This window comes from Magnolia sinica, chromosome 7, assembly GCF_029962835.1.
Source record: "Magnolia sinica isolate HGM2019 chromosome 7, MsV1, whole genome shotgun sequence".
Taxonomy (NCBI): Eukaryota; Viridiplantae; Streptophyta; class Magnoliopsida; order Magnoliales; family Magnoliaceae; genus Magnolia; species Magnolia sinica.
In genome coordinates this window covers 83,031,915-83,057,206 of record NC_080579.1, presented here as the reverse complement: position 1 = coordinate 83,057,206, position 25,292 = coordinate 83,031,915, and the positions used below count along the sequence as shown (strand labels likewise).

The 25,292-nt window shown below is 38.4% G+C and overlaps 1 long non-coding RNA gene across 1 annotated transcript; it reads right to left on the bottom strand.

Moving 5' to 3' along the window:
* Positions 1–456: 456 nt before the first annotated feature.
* LOC131251553 (uncharacterized) lies at positions 457–9,328 on the bottom strand. Its single transcript, XR_009173955.1, has 5 exons — positions 8,084–9,328; positions 7,915–7,977; positions 5,683–7,036; positions 4,968–5,084; positions 457–945 (listed from the first exon to the last, which is right to left on the bottom strand). It is a non-coding gene; the product is annotated as an uncharacterized LOC131251553 (long non-coding RNA).
* Positions 9,329–25,292: the final 15,964 nt, after the last annotated feature.

Genomic DNA, 25,292 nt, shown 5'->3' with positions numbered 1-25,292 from the left:
TTGCAAATTGTTGGATGTGGAGGAAATGATAAATGATGAGGATAAAGTATGCATTATGTTGAATTCTTTCCTGACTTCGTATGAGTTCACTACCAAAAAAAGAGGCAAATGCTATTGATAAAATTCGTAGCGATAGACCTATGGCTACAGTTTTAGTCCATAGCTAGTCCATGGCACGACCGTAGTCGTAGGTGCCGTAACAATAGGTCTGGAACCTATAGCTATGGATTTTATCTGTAACTATAGGTTAAACAGCTACGGATGTAATCCGTAGCAATTATATCTGTAGCAATAAGTATAAACAGCTACGAATATTATTTGTAGCTAAAAGTCTGTAGCAATATGCTAAATTTAATAATGGCTATAGTCAATATCCATAACTATTTCGTACATTAAAAAATATATATAATTATTTGTTCATTCAATTACCACCTGCATAATCATTCATTCATTCCATTACAATCAATTACAATCATTCATCCATTCAATTACAATCCTTCATTCAATCAATTACAATTACAATTACAATCAATTACAATCCTTCATTCAATCAATAACAATTATAATTACAATCAATTACAATCCTTCATTCAATTAATTATAATTACAATTATAATAATGCTGAAAATATAAATCTTTGGCTTCATTAGAGAAATTTGCTCGACTTCACCCTGAAATTTCAATGATAAAGAATTGAAAGAGAAGATATATTTTGACGGTATGATATTTTGTTCAGAAGTAAATAGGCCTTTTTCAGCCATCACCCACCTAAAGAATAAAAAACCGATTGTTGTCCAAGTCCACTCATTTTCCTTTCAATTTCTTAGTGACCTCTATAAAATTACTTCCACGGTCATTTATGTAGTACTTTGAAGAGTTGTCTCGAAATGCAACTCTAGTAATGACAAAGTCACTTCCTGCAACAGCTTCGTATATTCAATCATCCTACAAATAGTCATGGCATTCATAAATCAGAATGACCATTGGAGGAAAGAAAAATAAAGTAAAAGAAGTGCATCATGTATAACCAATTTTTTTTTTTTTTTTAGGTTTAGTTTATAGGTTAAGGTTTGGGTTATAGGTTAAGGTTAAGGTTATAGGTTATAGGTTATAAGTATAGGTTTAGGTTTAGGTTAAGGTTTAGGTTTAGGAAATCGGGTTCGGGTTCGGGATTGGGTTTTGGGTTTAAGTTTGGGTTTTCAAGTTTAGGTTTAGGTTTAGGTTAGGGAGTTGAGATTAGGATTAGGTGTAGGTTTAGGTTTAGGGATTTGAGAATACATTTAGGTTTTAGGTTCAGGTTATAGGTTTAGGTTAAGGTTTGGTTATAGGTTATAAGTTTAGGTTATAGGTTATAGGTTATAGGTTATATGTTAAGGTTTAGGTTATAGGTTTTGGTTTAGGTTAAGGTTATAGGTTTAGGTTATAGGTTATAGGTTATATGTTTAGGTTAAGGTTTACGGATTCGGGTTCGGGTTTATTATTCGGGTTTATGTTATAGGTTTTGGTTTAGGTTATAGGTTATAGGTTATGGGTTTTGGGATTTGAGAATATGTCTAGGTTGGGTTATAGGTTAAGGTTTATGTTTAGGTTATAGGTTTTGGGATTTGAGAATAGGTTTAGGTTATAAGTTTAGGTTTAGGTTTGTTTATAGGTTAAGGTTTAGGTTTAGGTTATAGGTTTTGGGATTTGAAAATAGGTTTAGGTTATAAGTTTAGGTTTAGGTTGAGTTATAGGTTAAGGTTTAGGTTTAGGCTATAGGTTTTGGGATTTGAGAATAGGTTTAGGTTATAAGTTTAGGTTTAGGTTTAGGTTAAGGTTTAGGTTAAGTTTATAGGGTTTAGGTTAGGGTTTAGGTTATAGGTTTAGGTTATAGGTTATAGGTTATAGGTTTAGGTTTAAGCTATAGGTTTAGGTTTAGGTTTAGGTTTTAGGTTTAGGTATAGGCTTAGGTTATAGGTTATAGGTTATATATTTAGGTTAAGGTTTAGGGATTCGGGTTCGGGTTTAGGTTATAGGTTTTGGTTTAGGTTATAGGTTATAGGTTTAGGTTAAGGTTAAGGTTTATGTTATGGGCTTTGGGATTTGAGAATAGGTTTAGGTTATAAGTATAGGTTTAGGTTGGTTTATAGGTTAAGGTTTAGGTTATAGGTTATAAGTATAGGTTTATGTTTAGGTTAAGGTTTAGGTTTAAGTTATAGGTATAGGTTTTCGGATTTGAGAATAGGTTTAGATTAAGGTTATAAGTATAGGTTATAGGTTAAGGTTTAGGTTTAGGAAATCGAGTTCGGGTTCGGGATCGGGTTTAGGTTATAGGTTATAGGTTATAGGTTAAGGTTTGGGTTATAGGTTAAGGTTTAGGTTATAAGTATAGGTTTAGGTTTAGGTTTAGGAAATCGGGTTCGGGTTCGGAATTGAGTTTAAGTTTGGGTTTTCAAGTTTAGGTTTAGGTTTAGGTTAGGGAGTTGAGATTACGATTAGGTGTAGGTTTAGGTTTAGGGATTTGAGAATACATTTAGGTTATAAGTTTAGGTTATAGTTTTAGGTTTAGGTTTAGGTTAAGGTTTGGTTATAGGTTATAGGTTATATGTTAAGGTTTAGGTTATAGGTTTTGGTTAAGGTTTAGGTTTAGGTTATGGGTTTTGGGATTTGAGAATAGGTTTAGGTTGAGTTATAGGTTAAGGTTTAGCTTATAGGTTATAAGTATAGGTTTAGGTTTAGGTTTAGGAAATCGTGTTCGGGATTGAGTTTAAATTTGAGTTTTCAAGTTTAGGTTTAGGTTTAGGTTAGAGAGTTGAGATTAGGATTAGGTGTACATTTAGGTTTAGGGATTTGAGAATACATTTAGGTTATAGGTTTAGGTTTTAGGTTTAGGTTAAGGTTTGGTTATAGGTTATAAGTTTAGGTTATAGGTTATAGGTTATATGTTAAGGTTTAGGTTATAGGTTTTGGTTAAGGTTTAGCTTTAGGTTATGGGTTTTGGGATTTGAGTATAGGTTTAGGTTGGGTTATAGGTTAAGTTTTAGGTTTAAGTTATAGGTTTTGGGATTTGAGAATAGGTTTAGGTTGAGTTATAGGTTAAGGTTTAGGTTTAGGTTATAGGTTTTGGGATTTGAGAATAGGTTTAGGTTGTAAGTTTAGGTTTAGGTTGGGTTATAGGTTTAGGTTTAGGTTTAGGTTATAGTTTTTGGGATTTGAGAATAGGTTTAGGTTTAGGTTATAGGTTTAGGTTAAGGTTATAGGGTTTAGGTTAGGGTTTAGGTTATAGGTTTAGGTTTAAGTTATTGGTTTAGGTTTAGGTTTAGGTTTTAGGTTTAGGTATAGGCTTAGGTTATAGGTTATAGGTTATATGTTTAGGTTAAGGTTTAGGGATTCGGGTTCGGGTTCGGGTTTAGGTTATAGGTTTTGGTTTAGGTTATAGGTTAAGGTTAAGGTTTAGGTTATGGGTTTTGGGATTTGAGAATAGGTTTAGGTTATATGTATAGGTTTAGGTTGGGTTATAGGTTAAGGTTTAGGTTATAGGTTATAGGTTATAAGTATAGGTTATAGGTTAAGGTTTAGGTTTAGGAAATCGGGTTCGGGTTCGGGATTGGGTTTAGGTTTGGGTTTAGGTTTTAGGTTATAGGTTATAGGTTTAGTTTATAGGTTAAGGTTTGGGTTATAGGTTAAGGTTTAGGTTATAGGTTATAGGTTATAAGTATATGTTTAGGTTTAGGTTACAAGTATCGGTTTTGGGATCTAAGAATAGATTTAAGTTAAGGTTATAAGTTTAGGTTAAGGTTATAAGTATAGGTTATAAGTATAGGTTTAGGTTTAGGTTAAGGTCTGGGTTTAGGTTATAAGTATAGGTTTTGGGATTTGAGAATAGATTTAGGTTAAGGTTATAAGTTTAGGTTAAGTGTTAAGTATAGGTTATAGGTTATAGGTTATAAGTATAGGTTTAGGTTTTGGTTAAGGTCTAGGTTTATGTTATAAGTATAGGTTTTAGGATTTGAGAATAGATTTAGGTTAAGGTTATAAGTTTAGGTTAAGGTTACTAGTATAGGTTATAGGTTATAGGTTATAAGTATAGGTTTAGGTTTAGGTTAAGGTCTAGGTTTAGGTTATAAGTATAGGTTTTGGGATTTGAGAATAGATTTAGGTTAAGGTTATAAGTTTAGGTTAAGGTTATAAGTATAGGTTATAGGTTAAGGTTATAGTTTAGGTTAAGGTTATAAGTATAGGTTATAGATTTAAGTTTAGGTTTATGTTTAGGTTAAGGTTTAGGTTATCGGTTTTGGTTTAGGGTTAGGTTTAGGTTATAGGTTATAACTTTATGGAATTGAGAATAGGTTTAGGTTATAAGTTTAGGGTGTGGTTTAGGTTAAGGGTGTGGTACTTGCAAATACAAATATAAACACGGCCTATCCAAATGGCTAGGCCCCTCCAATGCTGTCCATAGGAAATGGACAGCTTCATCATGGTCATAACAGCAGTTCCCACCTTCCAGGGACCCCCGCTCATTCGGATAGCTCCGACGCACATCCGGGTCTGCTCCATTAATTTCGAGCAAATATATAAACACGGCTTGTCCAAATGGCCAGGCCCCTCCAATGCTGTCCATAGAAAATGGACAGCTTCATCATGGACATAACAGCGATTCCCACCTTCCAGGGACCTCCGCTCATCCGGACAGCTCCGACGCACATCCGGATCTGCTCCATTAATTTCGAGCAAATACATAAACACGGCCTGTCCAAATGGCCAGACCACTCCAATGTTGTCCATAGAAAATGGACAGCTTTATTATGGTCATAACAGCAGCTCCCACCTTCAAGAGACCCCCGCTCAACATCCGGATAGCTCCGATGCACATCCGGGTCTGCTCCATCATTTTTTACGGAATTATGTATGTCCTGCTCATGAGCATGCCTAATATTTCCAAATACCTTTTCATGATTCAAAGAAGAGAACTCGAGGATTTTCCTTACCTTCCATTGTATGCTTCCAAGGTGTAGATGGCCCCTGAAACACACATACATCCTGAGAATCGCTTCTCAAAACCACAGACTGTTTTGTTTTGAAACTCGTCCATCTCACCTGAAAACCTGTCATATAATGAATAAATATAACCACAATAATAACTATTGTGAATGCACTATAATGAACAAATTATTATTATTATAGATAACTGTAATTACAACATAGATATCATACACACGACATACTACAGCCCTGAAATCAAACCATGCCCTTATCATCAAGAGGACTACACTTGATGAATGGCCCAAATCTTGTTCAGGAAATTGGATAGTTCAAAGAAATTATGAATCATCATATTACATCTAACCCACCTGATGAGTTGACCAACCAAATATGGCATGTTCAAAGCCCCCTTGATGAATAGCCCAGATCTTGTCTCTTCAATCTATTTGCAAATCATCTTGGCATCTCTAGTCCAAACACAGATTTAACAAATGAGTAAACATTTGAAAAGACAAGCATAGTGAAATAAAAAAGAAAAAGAAAAGAGTAAGCCATGCTCCACTAATCTCTAATAGCAAGTTCAAAAGCAAATTGCAGGAAGCTAGCAACTGTACCAATAAAGCTATTACAGTAAATTCACATAGAAAACTGTTGGAAAACCATCAACAGTGTAGTGGTGAAACTGGAGGAAAAGTCATGGTGGCCATTATTGAAGCTTACCTGCCAAAATATAAAGACAAATGAGCCATTTTCATTGTAACGGCAGAGATACCTGTATAGTTTAAATTTAAAAAATTGTAATAGCTAGAACATGAAACTACCAAAACTAGAATCATGTGGAATCTTTTTAGAAAGGCATTAATATAATGCCAAACTTGCATTAGCTTTAAGATGGTCCCATAATTCCAAACCATCACCCATCAAGATTTTCTTCAATACATTAAGATGCTTCAAGCAACTTAAAATATTATTATTTTGACAAACATTTCAAGTGGATAGCAAACAGAATATGGAAAAGAATGGATATTTGTAGGATGGTAACAAACGTAAATCAAAATGAAAATTTCTACAGAAACAATGGTTTCCCATGCAAGTAAAACACACTAGAAGAACGCGACTTACATGAATTCCAACTTTTTCAACTTTGAAATTGAAAATGGTATATCCCCATCAATGTCGTTGAAAGACCAATCCTGAGGACAACACCCACAAACCCACTCATAAAATGTTAACAAAAATAAACACCAAAGAATCCGTAAGTGACAACAAAATCACCCATCTGCTGACATTAGAGAAAACAATGACTTTATATATAAATTTTAGAAACAAAATTGAGACATAGAATGTACATGGAGAGTAGGCATTTCAGATCTCCAATTGCACCAGAAATATAATTGCATGGAGCAAATGGAACTTCAACATCAAGTCATACAAGAATTCAAAATAAAGTAATGGCATACCAAGAACGAAAGATTTGAAATATAGAAAACTATTGTTCTTATGTTAACACGTCAAATTCCCAAACCCAAAGCTAACACATAATTCTCATAACTTCTTTACTTGAAACAAGATTATTGCAATTCATTTTAGAATGGTATACAGTAGAGGACACATTCCACTACCATATTTATGATATAAAGTCCAGCACCTATCATTCCTCACCCCCCAACCACGACAACTTTTCCAACTCCCCAAAGGGAAGTTTTAATACTATGATTGTCTGTGACGCATGGTACGTGGGCACTATGTCAGGGAAGTTTTTCAATTCAGTCTGTGATGCATGATACGCAGGCACTATGTCGTAATACTCAAAGTAAACCAACTGAACTGTAGAAAACACTGTAGCTAAGTACAATCCCAAAATCAATTCAGTTAAGTAATCCTAACCTTTGATTGGTGGATACTTGTTGGCTGAAATAGGACCTTTGGATATTTTAAACTGTCCAATACATCATTTCCATGCCTCAGATAACTATAGATGGTAGCATGCAAACATTACCGCATTATTAGAATAAACTAAGAACTGCAACAGAGAGGTGTCTAACATTTGTGATTACACCAATTGTTCAAAAACCTGTCAATAAAAGTAGCATAAGAAAATTTTAGAATCACGTGGGCAAACCAACTCCAACAGCTGCAAAAGAAAATTATTGTGCCCAATTTTTCAGTTATGTGCATGTACATAACCATCTCATAAATGCATAGTTGCAGAATTTACCAGCAGGATTATCCACCCTTGCCATCAAAAGTGCATCTGAATTGACAATATCATATTTCTGATTTGGTGGACCTCAATTGGACAATTAAAAATGAAAAACATCTGATGGTGCTAATTCAACAAACAAGTGTACCCCAACCAGAGGTTGTCATTGCTGACCCACCTGATGATCATGTAGGACTGCTAGACACATCATCTGTCAGATTGAAAAAGAAGAGTTTCTTGGGACTACAAATTCATAGTGGGATTACCATGTCATTACAGATGAAGGCCACTATATTGGAAAGCAACAAACTACATATTGTTTCCCTACATCTAGAGTATTCTCTGGGATCATATGTTGCCTCTTTAGTGCTTGTATATCTCATAGAGAATGTTTCCACAAGTTTACGGTTGAAAGCTGATTCTAAGACCTGAAAATGGAAGTTTTTCATAAACTAGGCAATATACGAAAACAGCAAATGATCTTGTATTAAGAACTTCAACAATCATTTTACATTACATCGAGCTTGAAAGCACCAAATAAGCTGAAGTATTTTGCATTATGAGTAAAAGAAGTAAATTTCAACAAAACCATACCAACATTGTCTACTAATCAAGTGAACATTGAATGAATGCATTAACCAAGCCAGATATTAAAGAGGATTGAACGTGGTTATAACACATGCAAACAGGCTATTGGACAATGAAATGCAAACATATCATGAGTTGGAGAATCTGTAGCAGTAACTCACAATTTTAACTGTTTTTAAGTGGGGTTCGGCACATTTCTGGGCCTGCACAGATTTTTCTGATGCCTGAAACAATTTCACAATTCGAAAATGGTCATTTCATGCAACCTCCAAAAAATAAGATGATCTTGTGAAAGACCAGAAAACTAGAATGATAAGAACAAGAAATTACCCTGAATGAATTCAAACATTCAGTTTCAACTGAAGAATGATGAGAAGAACCGGCAACCATATGTGCAATCGCCTCTCCTCCCATTTTCTAGCAAGTGGAGAAATAAAAATAAGAAAAAATAGAGAAGCCTGAATGCCGATAAAATTGAAAGAAAATATTAATCATAGCCTTGTTCCAGCTATCTGAGCCAGCTTTACAAGTTCTTGTTTAAACAGGAATTCTCACGATTACCTGAGGAAGTTCAAAATCGGCAACCCACCTGACATCGACCTCCTTTACCATGCTGGGGACTGGCTGTCGCAATTACTCGGGTGGATTTAAAAATTACAGGAGTTACAAAAACAGGAGGAGAACTGAATGCCTTTATAGGGTACAAGATAGTAACTGGAGCAAGAATGAAACTTCGAACAATCTGTTTGTTTCCTAAATAGATGGTGTCTGGACAGAGTTCTGATTCCTAAACAGATGGGTGTACCAAAACATATGAACGTTTAGGGAATTGAATGCAATGAAGAAACTTATTTAGTGTTTGAAAATAATTGTGAAAAGTACAGCTCCAAACTTTTTTGATTGCTCGTAATTGAAAATCACTAAGAGCTTAGTAATTTATTGAATCTTGCAGTCTCCTGAATACAACAACATTCTTTATTTCATTAGAATAAATATTCTTTGTCGAAAAATCTTAGAAAAGAAAATACATTTTGTATGTATATTTCCAATACCTTACTCCACAAGAAACAAAAGACATGCTGATATAAGGGAAACAAAAAAAAAAAAAGAGACTAACAAAGTATGCTTCTTCTTTTTGGAAAGATGAGAGCAAAGTATGCAAGCAAGCATACTCTAACAAAGTATGCAAGAAAATATTTCTTTCAAATATTCATTTCCATCCATTTGCCAGATCTCATTTTCCAATTAAAATTAAATGAAACACACATTATGAACCATCCCACTCAATAATGTAAAACTGCCCTCACTTCCCATTAAAACAGGCCACCCTGTGAAATCATGAGGACATTGTCAATAGAAACCATATCCCAAACAGGCCACCGCTAAAGGTTGTCAATCAATGAAACGTGCCAATGAATATTATTTTTGACATCAGAACCTGAAACATGGAGTTCTAATCATAAAGTCTTAACTACGTGAAAAGCTTCACCTAGTTGCATATATCTAGTCGAAGTTGAGGTATGTTTGAATGCGTTGAAATCTCAAGTGGGAAGCACATACTCCCTCCCAAATCAAATGTCATAAATTATTTGAGAAGCAATTTAGAATAGAAAAATGCACAAAATAGAAGGCTATGTAATGCACTTTCTATTTTCCATTTCACGCCAAATCCACTTCAGATATCCTTCAATGGAATCAAATGGGTTCTGCTTATGACTTGGGAGTCATGAAAACAGTACCTATAACAATTGTTCAAAAGCCAATTGCTCCTCTTTCAGTAAACATATGGAATTGACAACCATCCTCAGCCACAAAGGTCAGGCAGCCATGGACAACACTAATAAGAGATCATGTGCACCAGCTTATGCCACTGTCTATGAGGCATGAAATCAATCATACTCAATTACATTCACATTAACAACATCAGTTGGAAAAGTAAACCAGGGAATCAAACTCCACAATATCTGACATTAAATTCTCAATCCTAAAGCTACCTTCAATGAATGCATAGATGGGGTTAGCATACTCACCATACACTCCCATCAAAAAAAAAAAAGTCTAATTTTATCGACAAATAATAATAACAAAAAAAAAAAAAAAGCAAATTCTTTCCATACAGGGGCACTTGGTGTAGTCCATATAGATGCAACTGTATGAAAATTCTATCACTTTATTCATTGAAGGTAGCAAGAATTGACACTACATAAATAGACTTAGGGCTTGTTTGGCTGTGGGGATTTAGAGTGATTGGTGGGGATTTCATTTGTTTTTTAGGTGGTTTGGTAGAACACTACATAAATAGACTTGGGGCTTGTTGGCTGTGTGGATTTAGAGTGATTGGTGGGGATTTCATTTGTTTTTTAGGTGGTTTGGTAGCAAGGATTTTGAGGGACTTGGTGCAGCCCAACCCAACTGATGTCTTCTGCAAGTCTTCGGCAAGAAATCCCTGTCCAACTACCAAATAAAACACAATACATTATATATATATATATATATATATATATATATATATATATATATATATATATATATATATATATAAAATGTAAGTGAAGAAGAACTAAATATAATCCAGTAAATGGAAAATCGACAGAAACCTGTGGGGCCATGCCTGGGTCCTATAGAATCTGACCAAGGGCCAGGCCCGTGCTTGAAATCTATGCTTGGTGTCCAGATCAGGCTGGGCCTGTAAGACCCGTATCCTAGTCCGTACCATTCCATCAGCTTCCGCGGTCATTCCGGTCAAACTTCGGCAACCTTCGCACCATATCCGACGTTTGCGCACGATCTTAAGCCAGGTCCCGCACACCGACGTCGGCTCGATCCGAAACTTGTATCATAGCGATCGCATCGTCGCCGCGGTTCCAACACCGTGACTTGCGCACCGAACCGATACCCAGGCAAGAAGATGTCGATCTACGTTTATTCCAAAGAAATACTGCGCGTTGCGGATTTTGAGGAAATCTCTACAATTAGTCCCATCAATCAACCATTAATGCAAGCCTTACCTCAAGTACATCAACCCATTCCCTCCTTTTTCAAAAGTCTACCCTCTTTCCACCTCACCATTTCTCTTTTTCCAAATTTCAACAACAACCATACCCCTTTTTCAAAATTTTCAACCCAACCCATCACCCATCACACCTCACCCATCCATATCACCTCTCTCTCTCTCTCTCTCTCTCTCTCTCTCTCTCTTTTCTTAAATCTCCAAGCAACTCAAGCCTCTCATGTCCAAGCTCCCCTCTCCCTCTCAAGTGTGGTCCACCTTCTCATCTTCCATCTATACCCTCCCATCTCTCATCCACACCATTAATCTCTTATCATCCACCATCCAAGGCAAAGGCAAGGTGCATTTGAAGCTAAGGGATCAAGAAGGAGGCCAATGAGGTAGGTGATTTGCCATTATTTTAAATTTTAGGGCCCACTTGTTGGTGGGACCCATTTGGATGTATGTGATTTAATCAAGAGGGCCCATAGTGGCGGGGTTCCTCTATCTCACCGTATATCTCTCTCTCTATTTCTCTCTCTCTCTCTCTCTTTCTTTGTAATGGTGTGGATCCCACCAATATGTGTTACATCTACCCCGTCCATCTGCATCAGACGGTGTGGCCCACTCTATTACAGGTGATGATCCACACCATCCACTGTTTGGATGGGCCTAATGCATCTTTTTATATGTATATATATATGTTATATTTTATATAATATATGTATATAATATATAATATAATATGTATTTAAATATATATATAATATAAGATATATATTATATGTATATGTATATATATTGGTGGGCCACGTCCACGTGGGACCCACCACAATGATGGGAATATGTAAGTCGTCCAGCGTCTTACAAACAGTGAAGTGTTAACTGGCATGGGTGTGTACTTTAAAAAAAAAGAAAAAGAAAAGAGTGGTGGGCCTCTCATGCAAGCCCCACTTTGATGTATAAGTCAAATCCAAGCCATCCATCCTCTTCCTCTGATCATTTTAGGCGTTGAGCCGAAAGTTGAGATCAATCTGACAATCATACGGGCCATACCATAGGGAATAGTAGTGTATACCATTAAAACTCACCTTAAAGCTTCTATTCGCCCAAAACGGGGCGCATATTGGACTCTTTTGGTCGGTCTTGGACCAAGGAATCCAATGGCTGGTGTGGATCTTGCTGATGCAGGCCCCGTCTGTGAAAAACCGCAGAGAAACGATATTTTTCAAAAAAAAAAACAACTCAATGCAGCACTGCTGCTGCTGCTACTGACAGCAGGCGCTGGCAGCGCCTGCGCTAGCCGCTGACAGACGGACGGGCTGGGGCTCACGGCCCCAGCTGTGGGCCCCACCTTGATGCATTTCGAAGATCAACACCGTGCATTTGATGGGTCCCCACAGACTGGACGTCTACCTCAAAAATCAGCTTTATACAGAACTTAGGTGGGCCACACCATCTAAAATCATGTGAAGACATGTCTAAACATATAAAAACACTTGGTGGGGCCTACCTGAAATTTGGATGCGGCTGAAACTTGGTCTGTAACCTCAGCAAAGTGGGACACACATAATGAGCGGGCTGGATTTGTGGACCACATCACGGTGGGCTCCCTATCCACGTGTATAAAATATATATATATCATCACGGTGGGCTCCCTGACCATGTGCGAGGGATGTAAATAAATGGTGGGCCCTACCCACGGTCCGTGTGACCTTATGAATAGTTTGGGTGGAAAATAAACATTCCAGTGGGCCCCAGTCCAGTGGGCCCTACCTTGGTTCAGATGGCTTTATAAGCAGTTGGGTGAAAAATAAACATTATGTTGGGCCTTAAGTTGGGTGGAAAATAAACATTATATTGGGCCTTAGGCTGGGTGGAAAATAAGCATTATGGTGGGCCCCACTTATGTAAGTATTGTAAACTACACCCTCCATTAGTGTGGGCTCCATCAGGATGCATGTATTTCATTCAACTGTCCAACCGTTTTGGAGATAATTTAAGGCCCATTGTGGAGGCCCATCTTCATGTATTGGTGGTCCTGGTTGAGGCCCACCTTGATTTGTATTAGGCCCATATTATGAGGTCCATTTGTGGCACTGGAGGCCCATGGGTCAAGGCCCAATGTAGTGTAATTCCACCATGGTATATGTATTGATTTCGTAGCGGGCCACGCCTTGGGAGCAATGCTGGTTTAACATCCACATTGAATGGATAATGTTGGTTAAATGTCCGCATTATAACTTTCCCTAAGGCCCACTGATAGGCCCATATTTGTGGTAAGTAGGCCGTCTAGGGCCATCTCCGTTATACCCAGAGCCCATCTCTTTATACATGTTTAGTATAGATCCATGATTCATGATCATTCGTACCATATGTATGCCTGATGTGAGGAGTGACTGATCATAGCATATGCCTTCGGGCAGACTATTTATGGGCTCCCTAATAGGTGGAGTTGCCCCATATAAGTGCATGGTACACGCGGGACTGTTGCATGACTGATAGTGTGATTCATGCACTTGCATTTGTGTGATTGTAATTACTGTATGCCCTAACGACATCAGGGCCATAGCCTTCACAGACACATCGTGGATGGCAGGATTGGATACCGAAAATATTTGGTTCTAGCATACGGGCGTCATAGATGTCCCTGGGTGAAAATCCCTAAACCCGATGGTACCAGAGGATGACTCCAACGTCGAGACCGAGTGAATATTTGATCGCACGAGGGCCGAATACCAGGAGGCCGCGTCTCCCACTGTGTCGTGGTCGGTTGGAAAGGGGTGTGGCCTTACTCGCCCGAGGGTAGGGGGCAATACTAGGCTGAGTTTGACCAGCTCGCGAATGGGTCCGCTATCGACGTGCCGGATAGGTATTGGCAGACTATTGGCCAGGCGGATAGTGAGGTTTCTTACGCTCACTTGGACTGTGTGGCTAGGAGAGCGACAGTGCTATTTGGAGTGTATTGAACCCCGGTGATTATCCAGAATGAGAACTGTACTGATATATGATGAGGTTTGGCATGCTTGAGTTGCATCTCGCATCGCATGGCCGTGTTATGGCCGATAGCATTCATATCTTGCGCCGCTTAGCCTTGGTACGGCTGATTACATTCATGTACTCATCACCATGATTCCGCATTACTCTGACCTTGCATTTTAGGCACGCTTATATTGCGCACACACTTACACCACCTTCTAAGCTTTCTATAAGTTTATGCACGATTGATGCATGCAGGTGATGCCAGGACGCAGTCGCAGCCATAGCCTCGCCGTAGTTGGAACGTGCAGCCGAGCTTCTGGAGTCCTGTTTCTTTTGTTACATTGTATTTTCCCTTTCTGTCGCACTGTACTAAAAGTTTTTGATCATAGTGGATTCTGTGGTGGTGTTCTTGTGGTTATTGTTCGTGGGTTATGCTTTTTGTTATGCTCATTATGAATCAGACTGATGATTATAAATCCTCCTTGTAGTATCTCAGGATTGGAACCTGGTGAATGGGTGCCGGAATCCGAGAATGGGGTTCTACGGAGGCTGTCAGCGCCGGATTCGGCGATCGGGAATTCTGTGAGCCCGGTTTCCGAGTTCGGGGCGTGACAGGGCCAGTGATGAATGGCTCAATCCAATTAAGTTGGCGACCTCATGTGGAAAGAATGTATGGCTTAAAGACGCTTGTTAATGGTACCCATTCAACTTACATGTGTAGTTTAAAGGACTGTTGGATCCAGGTTCAAGTTTCAATGATCCAAACCATTTATATGAGGGACTCGTTGTGGTTAGTGGAAACCCAAAATAAATAAATAAATAAATCTTAGATTGGATATTTCAAACTTTTTAAGAAATGGTGGAAATGCACATCTTAGTAGCTTCATGCCACTACTTAATACTTGATAAATGCAGTGAGGTGAATTAACATGTGTTATGGTACATGTGTGGTGGATGAGACACCACCATTTAAGAAATGGTGGAAATGCACATCTTAGTGACTTAATCTAGCCCTTCAATCACATTTTTGAATGTATATGAATGCTTGTTCCAGTAACATAACAGACATTACACCAAATTAAAAGACATTCAAATTGATCCCGCAAACTGACAAACCAATAAATTTTCTGGAATTCCCTTTAAGATATATATATAGCTGAATGAAAGTTAGTTGATATTTGCAAACACTATGACCAACCATTGTAGCAATGTGCAATAAAGTCAGATGCATCTCAGTAGCTCCATACCACTGCTTGATTCCTGATAAATGCAATGTAGTGGATAAACATGTTTTATGACATGTGTGGTGGATGAGTCACCAACATTTAAAAAATGGTGTAAATGCACATGCTAGTCTAGCACTTCAATCATATTTTTCAATGTATATAAATGCCTGTGCCAGTAACATAAAAGACATTGAAAAAAAAAACATGGAAATTCAAATTGATGTCACAATCTGACAAACCCTGATCCCAGGATATAGCAATCCTATGGATCTTAAGACAATCCACTGACATCACCATCATTACCTTTAAATCCCATCCAATCCACCCTAATCCCTTCAAAATTTCTTGGGACGTGTTTGGTTCAAGGGATTAAAAAGGATTGGAAGGTTTAATCCTGGGATTGGTCGGGTGTACAGATCGGAAATAGCAATCCCAGGATATAGCAATCCCATAGATCTTGCACCAATCCACTGACGCAGCTATCATTACCATGAAATCTGTGCAATCCACTATAATACCATTTAATTCCATCCAATCAGCCCGGCCAAACAGGCCCTAGTGGTGGGCGTTCAATCACCATAGTTTCCTATGGTGTGGTCCACCTGAGATTTGGCCCTAAAATGAGCTGGAAAAAATGAATGGCTTGCATACATATATTATGGTGGAGCCCACAAAGCATTTTTAAGGCCCATTTGGCAGGGTGGATTGAAAGGGATTGAATGGTATTAGGGTGGATGGCCTGGATTTCTAGGTATTGATGGTGTTGTCAGTGGATTATCTTCAGATACATGGGATTGCTATATCCCTGGATTGATATATCCAGTCTGTTTGGCATGCCCGGCCAATACGGGGATTAAACCTTCCCATCCCTTCCAATCCCTCAAGCTAAACACGTCTCAGGGATTGGGATCAGATCACTGACTCTGTTTGGCACGCCCGGCCAATCCCAGGATTTAACTTCCAATCCCTTCCAATAACATCCAATCCCGCCCAAACGGACCGCCCAAACGGACCCTTAGATTTCAGAAACAGAGAGAGGGGAATGCGGATTGAAGGATTGAAAGATTTGAGAAAGAGATAATGAGGGAGAAAGAAAGAAACTAACCGTATGTGCTCCGTCTTCTTCTCCTTCTTGTAGCAAAATGGGTTTTTGAAAATAGAGAGGGGAATGCAGCCTTGAGACAGAGAGAGAGGGTGAGGGAGATCGGGAGATCGAGAGAGGGCAAGGGAAAGAGAGAGACTGAGTGCGAGAGAGAGAGAGAGAGAGAGAGAGAGAGAGAGAGAGAGAGAGAGAGAGAGAGAGAGATGGGTTCGTCAGCGAGCGGGAGAAAATGGCGGACGAGGCTTTTTATTTCTGGAGGGGTTTGGGTTTTGGAGGGGTGCGTGATGGATGGCTCTCTAGACATTTTATGGTTTTAGGACCATGGGGCCCACTGTGATGTATTTCACATATCTACTCCGTCCATTAATTTTAAATTATTATTTTAAGTACTGATAAAAAAAATGAGTTAGATCGAATTTGTAAGGAGACCACACAACATATTAACGGTAAAAATTTATTTTATATTATTTATTATCGTGTGGTCCACTTAGACATTTAATCTACATAATTTTTGGGCTCATGCACTAAAATTATATATCAGAATTTTTGGACAGCTTAGATCAAACACATATATTCCAATGGACCTCATGGATCCCCTTAAGCACCATATAGTTTTAGGTGGGGAGGTACGCTTTCGCTACAGAGCACTTAGGCTATAGCTACAAATTCAATCCGTAGCTAAAAGCTTTCAACCTCCATAGCCATTGCTCGATTTTTTGGTAATGGTTATTCAAGGACTCGTTGTGTACTAGTAGAATTACCATTCGCGTTGAGATTGCTATCTCAACCCTTCAGTCGAAGGCGATGAGAGAGAAAAGTGGTGGCATAGGCACTTCTATAAATGCATTGGTTATGAGGGGGAGAAATTTTGAGCGAATAGTGGATCTTCACGATCAATGTCCAAATCAAAGGACATGTGCGAAGGCAAGTTGAAGTGATAGAATTGTGGAATGACCGGGCATATGAAGAAGGATTGTTAGAATCCTAAGTTGAGAAAGGAGAACTCAGATAGTTCTTCTAGGGAAGCCAATACTACGAAATCCAGTGAGGAAGCGAATGGTAATGATGTCCTGACCGCATCAAAATTTGGGTACTTCGACGAAGAATGAATTTTGGATATGGGGGCTCTTCGTACCACATGACCCATAATTAGAGTTGGTTTACTAGTTACGGTCAGTACGATGGTGGCCAGGTATTTACAAGCAATGATAATGCCTGTAAAGTGGTAGTGTTGGATCAGTGCATATCAAGATGTTTGATGGCATGAAGCGTATCTTGATCGATGTGAGACACGTTCCTGATTTGAGGAAGAGTCTAGTATATCTAGGAGCGCTCGAGGTACTTGGGTGCAAATTCATTGAGTTTGATCATGTAATGAAAGTTTCAAATGTGGCACTCATATTCATAAAGGCACAAAGGAACTAAAACCTTTATAATTTGATTGAGAGTGTTGTATCCAAATCATCATGAGGTATGTGTTATATCCACGTGACCCATCATGAGGTATGGGTTATATCCAAACCATTTGACTATTGTGCAAGTTCGTTGTAAGGCTTGAGCCGAAAAATAAGATAGATCCAAAGATCAAGTGGACCTCACTATAAAAAGTAGTGGGGGATTGAACTTCTACCATTGAAAATATTTTAGGGGTCACAGAAGTTTTAGATCCATATGATATTTGTTTTTCCTCTTCATCGAGGTCTATGTGACTGCATGAACAGATTGGATGGGAATAAATGTTATGATGGCCCTACAAATGTTTTAACAGTGAAAATCAATATCCCACTGCTATATGTGGTGCAGTCCACTTGATCTTTGGATATGGCTCATGCTCTAAAATGATCTCACCAAATGTATGAACAGTATGGATATAATAAATACATCATCGTGGGGCCCATATAATTTTGATCTCCTTTGAATTGTTCGTACAACTTGAAGCTATGAGGAGTGTAGCACTTGTAGCACGACATATACCCACACTAGTTAGGTCAGTGATGTATGGTACACCAGTCAAAATCCCTATTTGTAGCAAAGCAGAAGATCCATATTCATTAAAAAAACAAAAAAACAAAAAAAAAAAAAAACCCTACTGTATCAAGGACTAAGACCAAGAGACAGCTCTAATACTAAATAAAAATGATTTTGAATTTTATATATATATATATATATATATATATATATATATATTCTCTCTCTCTCTCTCTCTCTCTCTCTCTCTCTCTCTCTCTCTCTCTCTCTCTCTCTCTATATATATATATATATATATATATTGTGTAATTCTGATAAGAAAGTGGTGTATATATACATTATAGGTACATTATTGGTAGACAAAGCAGGATTAGCTTGCTGGAGGATATCTTTAACATGTCTAACTTAGGATTAATGGGATACAAATACCAGCTTGATCCAAAACTCACTTGTGAGGAAAGATTAAACTTAAAAGAGATTTTAGGTGCAATTTTTCTTTGCTCCCATTAGTGTGGCCCATCGGTTGACATTTTTCTTGTACGGTGAGCATGAGGATTATCACCTCATGGAAGGATTGGATTTCACATGGACGACACAGTGGGCCCGAAGTAGCTTTCAAATTACGCGCTGCATAGAAAGGCGTTGTGGACGATTCCAGTCCGTTAAAACACCAATATGAAGGAGAGCGGGGATAGTCTGCGTTGATGGCGAAATCGGATTGCGTACTGAGTTACTCGGTACGCTCTTATCGTACTGAGTAAACTCTGTTGGGCCCACTGTGAATTCATGTGGTTTATCCACGCTGTCCATCCGTTTTTGCAGATCATTTTAGTTGTTAAGCCCAAAATTCAAGTATATAAAAATCTCAATTAGAACATACTAAAGGAAACAATGGAAATATTGATTTCCACCGTTAAAACCTTTCTAAGGCCCTCAGTGATGTTTATTTGTCATCCAAACTGTTCATAGATCACACAAACATGGAAGAAGGGAATTAAAAAAAAAAGTCATCTTGATATAAAAAATCTGTGGGCCCCAATAACTTTTCAAGGGTACACTTCAATTCACGCTGTTTCAGGTGGTGTGGTCCACTTGAGCTTTGGATATGATTAAATTTTTACCTGTAGCCCTAAAATTATATGATAAAATGGATGGACAGAGTTGATACAATGCATTAATGACAGTGGGCCACACAGAGTTTACTCAGTACGCAATCGGCTCCCGTTGAAGGCATGTCGCCGTCGTTTCTCATTGGTCTCCATCTCCCATGATACACCGGGTGCTACGCACCACAACTTTTAACATGTGGAATTTTTCTAGATACCACCGTGATTTTTGATTTAGATCCACACGGTCTATAACTTTTTTCAGATAATTCTAGATTATAGACCCAAAAATGAAGTATATTCAAAGCTCAAGTAGACCACACCACCACGGGAAGACGTGAGATCGGACAAACTACCGTTGAAACCTTTCTAGGGTTAACCGTGAGTTTTTTTTCTTTAAAAAAAATAATAATAATCTAGCCTTATTATGTCTCTCTCTCTCTCACACGCAGATATATATATATATATATATAAAGTAATGGTCTCCTGCACACCATACCACAAGTAGTTTATCTACGAGCCTTCATATAAGCTGTAGGATGAGGAGAACGGGTGAGATTCAACTTCATTGAGAGAATGAGAGTCTTAAAGAAAGATTTTCTCCTACGCTCAGGTACAGAAGTTTGGAATTGCAAGAGAATTTCACGCGAAAGCCTTTTGAAAGCCTTTTTGTGTGGGGCGCCGTACTATGATGTTTGTGATAAATCCAACCTGTTCATCCATTTTTTTCAAATCATTTTACGATATGCAACCAAGAATAAGGTGATTCCCAAAATTAAATGGGCCACATGAGAGGAAACAGTGGGAATTTAGTGACCACCATTGAAATTTAAGGTGTTGAGCCCATAATTGAAGCACATAAACAGATCAATTGGATCATACCCTTTATAGGCCCTGTAGTGATGTTTATTTGTCATCCAACATGTTCATAAGATTATACAACATGGATGAAGGTAAAACACAAATATAAGCTTGATCCAAAACTTCTGTGGCTCCGAAGAATTTTTCAATGGTAGATGTTCAATTCAATTGTTTCCAGTGGTGTGGTCAATTTGAACATTTAATATGCTTGATTTTTATGTTAATCCCTAAAATTATTTGGTAAAATGAATGGATAGAGAGGCTAAAATGGTGGACCCCACGAAGTTTACTCAGTACGCTAAGCGTAGGAGTCTGAATCTTCTGTTTGCCGAAAGTATGACTCTCCAGAAACAGATTAGCTACTCCCCTGCCACCAGCCCCGTGGCTGGCGTTCAGTGCTTTGTGGAACCCACCATGATGTATGTATTTCATCCATTCTGTTCATCCATTTTTACAGATCATTTTAGGGCTTCATCTCAAAAATGAGAGGGATATAAACCTCGGGTGGAAAACACCACAGGAAAACAATAGTGATTGGATATCCACCATTTAAACGCTCCTAAGATCCACTGTACTGTTTATTTGACATATAATATGTTGATTAGGCCATACAGACCCAGATGAAGGGGAAAAAAAAACAAATATCAGCTTGATCCGAAACTTTTATGGCCCCTAAAATTTTTTTAATGGTCGACGTTCATTCAACACTATTTTCTGTAATGTGGTCCACTTGAGATTGGGATATATCTCATTTTTGGTATCATACCATAAAATGATATAGAAAAATAGATGGATGACATGGATGAAACACATACATTATGGTGGGGCCCACAGAGCACTAACCACCAGCCAATGGCCACCGGCAGGGGGAGTAGCCAATCCGTTTCCTGACTCTCCGGGTGCAGTTTAGATACTGAATTGATGTCACCAATTTCCGTGGGGTCACCATGATGTATGTTTTGTATCCACGCCTTTCATCCATTTGGAGAGATCATTTTAGGGTAATATCTAAAGAATGAGTTAAATCCAAATCTCCAGTGGACCCAGCACAGAAAACAGTGGGGATAGTGAGGCCTACCATTAAAAACTTCTAAAGGCCACAGATGTTTTAGATCAAGCTAATATTTGTGTTTTCCCTTCTTGTATTTTCTAACTTTTGAATACGTTATATTTCAAATAAACATTATGGTGGGCCTTAGGATAGTTTCATAGGTGGGAATCACTTTCCCACTATTTTCTGTGGTGGGTCCACTACAGCTTTTTATCTACCTCATTCTTTGGCTTATGCCATAAAATGATATGTCAAAATGGATGGACGGTGTGGATACAACACATACATCATAGTAGGACCCACAGAACTTGATGACGTCACTTCAATAGCAGACTCACTACTTAACCTGTCAGTATCTAATCGGCGTCTTGACTTTCATGCTCTTTTCCTCGTTTGTTGAATAGTGATTGGTCCATCTCAACCACCAATGCAATTACTTAATTATATAGTCCAATTAAATTACAACAATACACAAACAGAGGATCCGTATTATAAGCATAATCCGCTTCCTATATTGTAGCCACTGCGTGAATCCAGGGAAGTGGATTAGCTGGTGTACCTCACACTAGCTATATAGCTGCTGCATTGATGCCAACAAGTTTTGTGCATCCTATCATGAAATATGTGTTATATCCAAACCGTCCAACCATTTTTCAAGCTTGTCTTAAGGCTTGAGAGTAAAAATAAGACAATTCTAACCATCAAGGAGACCATACTGCAAAAAGCAATGGGAGATTGAACATATACCATCGAAACATCATTTTTGGGGTCACAAAAGTTTTGGATCAATATGATTTATTTATTTTCCTCTTTATTCAGGTCTTTGTAACCTTATGATCAGATTGAATAGGAAATAAACGTTATGGTGGGCCCTATGAATTCAATGGTGAAAATCATGATCGCTGCTGCTATTTGTGGTTTGGTCCACATGATCTTTGAACATAATTCATTTTTTGGATAATGCTCTAAAATGCACTCTAAAAATAGATGAACCGTGTAGATATAATAAATACATCACTCTGGGGCCATGTAACTTTGATCTCCTTTGAATCGTTCATACAACCTGGAGCTCGAGGAGTGTTAGTGCTCGTCTTCGGGTGACATGTACCTACATCAGCTATACAGGGGGTGTGTGGTACACCAGCCAATCCGCTTCCGTGAATTCGGAGGTTTTTGCCCGATTTTCTCTTGTTTTATGGTGGTGGGCCCAAACTATTGTGCACAATGTTGTCAGTTAGGGCTACAAAGGCTATATAATTTATGAGGTATATTACGGATGGCACAAATGTAAGAGAAAATCCCTTGTTAGATGAACACGTCACATCTAACAATATCCAAAGCTCCCAATCGAGCTTAAACTGGTAACACTGTCACCAATGTGGCATCGTCTGGCTTAAAACATGCATCCAGCATCCTCTCATGTGGCCCATTTAATTTTTAGAACCTCCTCATTCTTAGTCACATATCTTAAAATGATTTCGAAAAATGGATGAATGGGTTGAATTTATCACAAACATCATAGTAGGCCCCACACAAAAAGGATCTTACCGGAAATTTTCTTGCAATTTCAAATTTCTGTCCATGAGTGTAGGAGAGTTTTTTTTTTTTTTTTTTGAAGACTCTTCCTCTCTCAATGAAGTTGAACTTGATGTAAAGTGGGTCGCGGACAGTTTCATGGCCAAGATGGATCAGAAAAGGCCCGGTCAACGACAGAAGTGATCCGGACCATCGGACCTTAGATTGAGCGTATCTTGCAATCCGGAATGAGTTATCTGACGTAAAATATATGATTTTGGGGTAGAACGAGCTACTTTAGTCAACCAACCCAGCTACGCCGGGCAGCGTAGCCCGGAATTGCGAAAAACCCCTTGATCGATGGTCATTTTCCTATTTTAATTTCGTTTTTACAACAAATAGTAAGTTTTAGTTTGATTATAACTCTTCATCCGTCGGGCTTTATGAGTTGCGCCCAACGTGAAAAGAGCTTAGAATAATTAGGAAAACAGTTTGGTGAAGCCAAATAGGACACTTACTATTTTTGGCCGAAAACCTTGCGCACTAGTAGACATCACGACCGTCTATAAATAGTAAGTTTACTATTTATAGTAAGTCGCGGATTCTAGGAGTTTGAGTTGTAATTTGATTCTAATTTCTTTCCCATTACTTAGTACCCTTATTTAAAGGGTTGTGAACTCATTTTTAATTATTCATCATTCAATTTCGAATTTATTAGAGTTTATTTATATTTTTTGCTTTCTTTCCTCGTGGATTCGAGAAGTCTCTGTGAGGAGTCCAGAGAAGTTCTGTGGATTCGGAATAGTTATCCTCTTGAGGAAGACGGTGCTCGACCTCACGTCCTCCCCTGCGTCAGAACCCCACCTGTTTTCTTCATCCTACTGCTTATATGAAGGTTCGCATTAAAACTCCTTACGGTAGCAGGAGATTAGTTGTAGGTCACACATACTTGGATGAAGGCCAAGACAAAAATATCAACTCAATCGGAGCCTCCACCTCAAGAAGCTTACAACGGTGGCGTGAATTCTTATTGTTTCTTATAGTCTGGTCTACTTCAGCTTGGATCTACCTTTTTTTGGGTTAAGATGATCTTGAAAAAAAGAGGAAAAAATAGTCTCAATGTAAGAAATAAATTATAGTGGAGTACATAAATTTCACCACATTTCCCTTGAAGAAGAAAAGTGGGAGCGTCAACATGTGGAATTTTTGTGGCTCATAATGATGTGTGGATCAGATCCACAACGTCCATCCATATTTCCATACCATTTTAAGAGCATGAGACAAAAATAAGATGCAGATCTCAAGATCAAGTGAGCCACACTACATGAAACAGTGGAAAATAGTCGCCTATGGAAATTGAAAGCTTTAATCAAGCTGATATTTGTGTTTTCCTTTCATCCCCATACGTGTGACTTTATCAAAAGTTTAAATGACAAATAAACCTCATAAAAGACCCTGGGAAGGTTTCAACGGTAACCGTTCAATCCTCATTGCTTTATGTGATGTGGTCCACTTGAGCTTTGGATGCACCTCTTTTTGGCCTTAGTCTCTAGAACAGTCTCTCAAAATTGATGAACAGTACAGATCATGCACGGTACAGATCTAACACATAAATCATGGTGGGCCAAAAGTAGTTCCACGTGTTAAAAGTGAAATCGGATTGCCTACTGAGTTACTCAGGAGGCTCTTATGTTACTGAGTAAACTCTGTTGGGCCCACTGTGAATGCATACACTCTATCCATGCCGTCCATCCGTTTTTCCAGATGATTTTAAGAGTTGAGCCCAAAATTGAAGCATATCAAAAGCTCAAGTGGACCACACCACAGGAAACAGTGGAAATATTGATTTCCACTGTAGAAACCTTTTTAAGGCTCCAGTGATGTTTACCTGTCATCCGATCTGTTCATAAGATCAAAATGAGATGGATAAAGTAAAAATATGAATATCAGCTTGATATAAAACTTCTGTGTTCCTCAGGATCTTTTTACCGGTGAACAATGAATTCATACTTCAAGTGGTGTCGTCCACTTGAGCTTTAGATATGCTTCATTTTGTGTATAAAAATATAAAATTATCTGATAAATTCGATGGACGGAGTGGATAAAATGTATGATGGTGGGACCCACAGAGTTTTACTGAGTACGCTAAGCGTACTGTGTTACTCAGTACGCAATCTGCTTCCGTCAAAAGTTGGGTTATGAGAAGGATGCAACCTATTCGGGAGAGAGAAGATTGGCATGTTTTGTCACGTCGTCGGAGATGACGTGGACCAATGACAAGTGTCATCGTTATGTACACCGTTTGTGCATTCCTCCCCCATCATCCAAACTGTTCATAAGATCACACAGACATAGACAGGGAAAACACAAATATCATCTTGATCTAAAACTTCCATGGCCCCCAAGAACTTTTCAGCGGTAGAATTCAATTCACACTGTTTCAGGTAGTGTGGTCCCCTTGAGCTTTGCATGTGATTAATTTTTGGTTTAAAGCAGTAAAATTATATGATAAAACGGATGGACGGAGGTGATACAATTTATGAATGACAGTGGGCCCCCTAGAGTTTACTCAGTACGCTTAGTTTCTCAGTACGCAATCCAGTTCCCACTGGGACTACGGGAGCTCGGTGTATATACATAAGAGGACTCTCTCTCTCTCTCCAGTATTTTCTCGTCCAAAACCTCTCTCTTCTTATTGCCTCTAAACAAAACTCTCTCTCTCTCTCAACAATCGAAGAC